Consider the following 7,181-nt stretch of genomic DNA (forward strand, 5'->3'; position numbering starts at 1 on the left):
GGTTCTTATTTTGATAAACTTCTAAAAAAAAATTTTTTTTGTTATCTTTTTTTAAAAGATCTTATAAAAAAATAAAAGTAATTTTATGTTTGGGTATCTCATACAAAAATATCTTTTTATTTATCAATTATATTTGGGTATAACGATATAAAAGTACTTTTTTGTTTATTTATTACATAAAAAAATATGAAAACATCTTTTTTGTTTTTAAAAAAAAAGATCTTTTAAAAAAAGATGTAAATTACAGCTTCTCAAAAAAAAAATTTTTTATTTTTTTAATGCTTTTACTTTTACTACTAAAAATTTATCAAACACATTTAAAAATAAAAAATATATTTTTTTATTAAAAAAATATTTTTTATTAAAATAATAATGCCCAAAAAAACAGTTGAAATATTTTTCATTTTTTCTAGTAAGCTAGTTGGAAAACGCATAAACTTAGTTTAAATATGCAAAATTAATGAATTTTAATAAGGAGATTCCAAGTAATTAGGTAATGATGCATTGATGCTTGAAATAGCGAGTTAGGAATTAAATATTTGCTATCAGAATTCGAGTGAGATCCAAACGATAAATACTATGAGACTTAATTTGGTAATTTTTTACTTTTTAAAAATAGTTTATAAAATATAATTTTTAAAATATAATATTTTAAAAATTGTAATATTTATGTTTGGTAAATTAAATTAAAAATAGCTTTCAATAAACACAAGCAACAACAATTGCGTTTGGTAAAATAACAGCATAAATACATAATATTTTTTATTTACCAAATATAAAATAAAAAATTTATATTTTTAAAAAACACAAATACATTTTTAAAAAAGGTTACCAAATCAAACTAAATTTAGAACCTTCATTGGAAAGTGCAACAAATACTACCACACTTATAATGGAACGAAAAATGTGAAAGATGGATGAACACATGATAATCTTAACAAAGAATAAGGAAAAGAAAAAAGAATTTCGTATTTTGTTTAATTTAAAATTTAAACAAAGAAAGAACTAAGTCAATCAAACAAATGAAATGCAATAAGACATTCCAGCTTGTATTTCTCTTTAAAAGAATAAGGAACACATATTACAAATTTATAATAATCCTATCACAACCCACATACGATGGACCATATATTTATATTTAGCCCTTATATTTATTATATATAGAAACAGGAACCCACTTAACTATTTTCAAGTTGAATTCCACGTGTCAGAAAATGTTTGGATTAATACCTCCAGATTCTGTCATTTGAAAGTTGACTTTGTCGTGGTGACAAATTCATCAAGGTGGCAGAGTTGAACGGTTTACATCTCCATAATCAAGTTTCGCATAAAATGTCCAGTCTTACTAGAACTTGAATTTATCTTTGTCCCATGTTGACTGTAAACATTGTAGGACTTGGTGATTTCTTGTTCTGCATACTTTATTTATTTGAATGATAAACACTTAAACAGCAATGTTTTATATAAACCTATGACTCATGTTACAAAGGTATTAATATTATTTGCTTAAAGTGAAAGAAATTAAAAAACCAGGATCAGATTCCACTGCCTTAACATTCAACCTCGGTACCTCATGCAGAGAAAACTATTGCTAAAAGTATCATAGCAAAGTCAATGGAATAAAATTCAAAGACCAGATAATTAAATTGCAACCTATACATATTTGACAAGTTTGAGTTTAGAGAATACAAATAGACAAGAGGTTTGAGCTACATACCAGAGTATTTGTTGGCACTCGGCACTGACATTTCCCAATTAAATCTGCAAAAGCAAATCCTATAGTCCAATTAAAAAATTTTCATTAGGAAATCAAATGGAAATCAACACAGATTTCAGTATGCTACAGGAATAAGGTACAATAAATATGACTATAAAGTAAACTAGTCTCAAAACTGGTTGTGGCATTTCTTAAGAGTTGCTCTTTAAAGCTGTCTGATTTTCATCATTACGAAGTTGTTGGAATTTTCTGTGCTTGGCAGCTCTAAGGTCAAGAATGCTGGGAGGTATTGGTTTTATGGAGCCATGCAAGTACACCAGATGAAAGAAATCTTGAGAGAGAGAACCCATACGTTTATTCGGTCTGCCACCCAGAAATTGGTAATTCCATGGTGCTTCTCTGAAAGCCCACCAAGAACAAATATCCTTGCTGCAGACCTCGCTTTGTCTGCAGTTTCGGCCCATATCGTACTCAACTGAAATATTGTAAAACAAGTTAAAACAGCAACCAAAAAGAACCAATGAAGCAAATAAAAAGGAGTGAGGAAACTTAAGGAAAGCAAGTGGAAATTTTATCTTATTTGATCACTCCCAAACCAAATTTCATCAGCTGCACGGGAAGCTAGTTGAACGGTAATATGATCTAGGACAGATTATTGACTGCATGACATTAGTAGTTACAAATTAGAGAAACAATGAAAGGCTCTAAACACAATTCTGTAAAAGTGCAATGTAATGCAGTTTAATTGGTCTAAGCAAAGAATCCATACGTGAGCATTCCTTCGTTAAATTTGATAGGATCCATCTTCACCCGCACATAACCTAATTCCCTACCAGCTCTGGGAGCAATTGTGACCTGCATCAAAAGCAACATAAAGCTAAAATGTCAATTTTTTCTACCAACAATCAATCAGATAAGGTGAGATTATGTCAATTACAAAGTGGATATAGTGTAAATTCCATACAAACTCGATATTTTTAAGATCAGGGAAGTTCACAGCTATGACAACCATTGCAGCCTCATTAATAGCTACTTGCTTCCAAGTCTCCATGCTTCTCTCCTTTTTATCCAGCATTCCTCTTTCTTCCATTTGTGCAGCTTGTAACAAGTCATCAGTAGTAATCTGCCACAATGAAAAGTAGTAAATAAAAGTATGCAAGCTACAATTGGTGGTCTGAGTATTAAATCCTTTTCAATAGGAGATATTACCTCAGTCCTTGAATCCCGCATCATGTTGATGGCAGCAACCTCAACTATGTTAGCTAACTCTGCACCGACTATGCCATCATTCCTCCTAGCAACAGCAAAATAGTCCACATCTTCTGCCATTGGATTTTTATGAGCATGGACCTATCAAAGTATCACAAGGGAAAGGAAGAAGATTAGTCAAAAATCACAATGGCCAAGTTTTGAAAGGATAACCATAAACAGTATTGTATACTTGAGAAAATTGAAGCCTGAAGTTGAAAACCACAGATGTAACATAGTAGAGGAGGAGCAGGTCTGATGTTTAGAGTTTCAACGATTTGTTTAGGGAGATATTTGTTGAGTAGATTTAAATTCCATTCACTTAAGTTATTTACAAATTGTATTGCTGAGAGATTTTTCTCTGTATCTGAAACTGTTACTATTGCAAGCTTTATAAGCTTCCATCTCCTTTCATCCACTCATCCTTCCAAAAGATAATTTGCTCCCCAATGTCTAAGGCCTACCCAATTTTCTCATCCAATTTCCTTTGTATTTAGCAAGTTTCTTTCATAGAGCTGAGTTCGATCTTTTGCTGACCATATCCTACCTTAATGGCTCCCCTTTATTGTACTTATGAAAAAAGACTTGAACCTATAATGATTTAGTCTCCATCCTTAGTCTCTAGTGAATTTTTAGGAGGAAAGCTTCATTAACAACTTGTAATTTTCTGCACCCCAGTCGTCCTTGTTCTTTGGGGAGGCATAATGTTTTCCAACTGATGTGAAGAAATTTTCTCTGCTCTTACATTTCTCTCCATATGAATTTTTGCTGTAATTTCTCTATCTCCTTGCAAATCCCGTTATGCACCTTGGAATGTTGCATTTCAAAGTTCACTATAGAACTCAAGACTGATTTGGCTAGGGTAACTCTCCCAACCAATGAAAGGCATTGAGCTTTCCACCCTTGCAATTTCTTTGACTCGATCCAAAACATTTTTGAACTTTTCTTGCCCTTCCTTTGGTTTGTGAGTTTGACTCCTAGGTATCTCCTTAGACATTGCTGCTCTTGAAAATGGCATTTTCTTTTAATAGTTTTCCTTTATTTTCTTTTGACATTGTTCGAGAAAACAATGGTGATTTTTGGCCTCGCTAATTTTTAGTCCTGATGCACTGCAAAATCAATCTATAGTTCTCTCTATGTTCTCCATCTGTTCCATGTTAACCTCCGTAAAATCAATTAATCATCAGCGAAAAGGAGGTGTAAAATGGCTAGTCTATTCTGACCAACTCTGATAGGCTTCCATCTTAGCTCCTCCACGCTGTCCTTTATAGCTTGAAAGAGCTTGTCCATAACTATGACAAAGAGGTAAGGGGATATTGGTTCCTCTTGTCTAATATCTCTTGAAGGAGTAAAATCATTTGTTTTTGTTCCATTCCAAAGAACATTATAAGTGACTATAGAGATACAAGTCATAAGGATCTTGCTGAGATAGTCTAGAATCCCAAACTCTTTAAGACAATCCTGAAAAAACTCTCATCTTAGATTATCATATGCTTTTTTGAAATCGTATTTTATTGCCATAAAACCTCTTTTTTCCTGACTTTCTTCGTTATATGTGTGATCTCTTTTGCAATAAGAATGTTATCTTGGATTCTTCGACTAGGTACAAAACTAGATTGATAAGGGATGATCCGGTTCTCTAAAGCTAGCTTTATTCTTTCTACTAAGATTTGAGTCATGCATTTGTAGCAAACATTGCACAATGCAATAGGACAAAATTGAGATATGTGCTCTGGCATCTATATTTTGGGTATGAGGGCGATCAAAGTCTTATTTATATGTTCAATCAGATTAGGATCCAACCAAACTTTTCTCATTAGTGAATAACACTCCCTTTAATAGTCTTCCAGTTATCTTTGTAGAACAAGGACAGAAACCCATTTGGCCTAGGATCCTTTAGGGAATCTATGTTGAATTTGGCTCGCTTAATCCCACTCTCTATTGGAATGGTAGAGCTAATATATTTTTCTGCATTGATAGGAGGGTATTGTTGCGTGTGTTGATTTAATCATAGATGCTTCCCTCTTCCTCATAGAGATTGTTGTAAAATTCTACTCTATGTTTCGCTAATTCTGCTTCATCTTCTATCCACTCTCCCAAGAGGCCTTTCAACTTTATAATGCAATTCTTTCTTCTTGTAGTGATTGTTTTGGTGTGCTAATATCAAGTACTCCGATCTTCCTTAACAATTCAAACCTTTCGAGGCTTTTGCATCCACATAACCTCCTCCTTGTTTAAGATTTTCTGTAACTCCTTATTAAGGTTCTTCTCTAGTTTGTCAAGATGGCGATTTGAACCATAGTTGGGTGATCTTTATATTTATCCTATTTTGTTTAGAAGCCTAATTTTAGTCTTTTCGATGTGGCTAAAAACGTCTCTATTCCACTTTAAGAGCTTGCTAGCAACATCCTTTAAGGTTGGTCCCAATTGGCCCTGATCATTCTAGTTCATCTTGACAAAAAGTTTCAAACTCAAGGTGGATACTCCACATTGTTTCATACTTTTTTTTTTTGGACTTGGTGAGAACCGCGCAACCCGACCACACCGAAGAGGAACCAAACCCAATACCCACCCAAACCCGCTCTCCCTCAAACAAATTATGTCTCCCTGTTAGCTTTGATCATTTTCAAATTGTGCCCCCCATGCAACTATGCCCAATTCCATTCAATTTTCAATATGTGCTTCCCGCATCAACTACGCTCACTCCCCAAATTCTTTCATTCTCTTTCTATAGCTGATTCCGAAATGGTACCAATGGTGAATCAATGCTACTTTGGCTACTGCTGTGCAAGATGAAGGAGATGGCTCGCCTGTCAGGGAGAAGGATGCAATTCCAAAAGTGATGCATTGCTTTGGTTAGGTACAAGGATTCTCAGGTTCCAATGACAATCTAATCCCACGGATGAGCATTACAGGCTCATGGCTGCGAGTTCCATCCTTGATTACAGAACGATGCGACTGGAGAACTTTGTTTCCAACTCTGGTCTTTGGCTTTTGAACCCATCGCTGGGTTGCACTCAAAAGGATTGGACGGGACTAAAATGGGGGATCCCCGACCTCTCCTTTTTGATAATGTCTGCTACCTGAGCTTGGGGATTAGTAGTCCATGAATTGAGAAGCTGGTTCTGGTAATTTAACTGTGCCAATGTGTGCGCCAGCTTGTTTCTGTCACGAGGCATCCAGGTAAAACCGCAATTTGACCTTTTTTCTTTGGATTGTTCTGATGTCCTGGATTATTGGGTCTACCTCCCAGATTATACTTCCTGTTTTGAGAGTTTGAACTAGCACTTGATTGTTTGATTTAATGGTAACCTTTTGAATTCCTAGGTTATTGGCCAGGATTATAGCTTCTCTAATCGCTTGTGCTTCTGCTGACAACGTTGATTGAGCTGTGATTTTGTTAACTGTTCTTCCTAGAACGTTTTCTTGGTGGTCTCTGATCACTGCAGCTGCTGCACCTGTTTTGGTTACGTTTGAGAAGACCGCATCTGTATTCAACTTGAGCCAGCTCTGTGGTAGAGGTCTCCATTTAACCGGTACTTTGCTTCTTGTGCCACATTGTTTCATACTTAAATGGCTATTCTCGTCTCCCCATAATTTGGTTCTTTTTTTGTCATGATTAATTTTTTTTTGTTTGGTTAAGATCATGATTTTAAAGTTTAAAACAAAGTCATAATCAAGGAGTAATTCTTCACCTATCAGTCCAAATTAATAAGGGCCCGTCTGGAAACTTTAGAAGTATTTTTTTTTAATTTTTGACTTATGAAAAGTACTAGTATTAATGTCTAGTGTAATTTTTAAAATCAAATTGCAACTTTTTAAGAAGTTATTTAGGAGTTTATAGAGAAGTTAAAAAAAAAATGACTTTTCTCATAATACTTCTACTTTTCATCACATTTCTATAAAATAAGCACTTTTAGAGTTAAAAATCCAAACACAAAATAATTTATTATAAATTACTTTTAACAAAGTCATTTATTGTTTAAGTTATTTTATCAAAAGAAACTTAATTAAGTTGGTTATCCAAACTGGACATAAATCTAACGAGTCCAACAGTAGAAGAAGACTTGCAAGAAGACTTGCTACAGCTGTACGAGGCTTAGTGACAAAAGAAAAAAAAAAGCTAAGACTTGGATCTTACATACCAAATAATATTTTTTAACTAGTGTGTCAATATTGATTCACTTGTTTATTTATTAAATGTTATAAAAATAAT

At 33.8% G+C, this 7,181-nt stretch overlaps 1 long non-coding RNA gene across 1 annotated transcript; it reads right to left on the minus strand.

Moving 5' to 3' along the window:
• LOC107648103 lies at positions 2,788-3,029 on the minus strand. The gene is made up of 2 exons (XR_001621726.2): positions 2,927-3,029; positions 2,788-2,840 (listed from the first exon to the last, which is right to left on the minus strand). It is a non-coding gene; the product is annotated as an uncharacterized LOC107648103 (long non-coding RNA).

This window comes from Arachis ipaensis, chromosome B06 (genome assembly GCF_000816755.2).
Source record: "Arachis ipaensis cultivar K30076 chromosome B06, Araip1.1, whole genome shotgun sequence".
Classification (NCBI taxonomy): domain Eukaryota; kingdom Viridiplantae; phylum Streptophyta; class Magnoliopsida; order Fabales; family Fabaceae; genus Arachis; species Arachis ipaensis.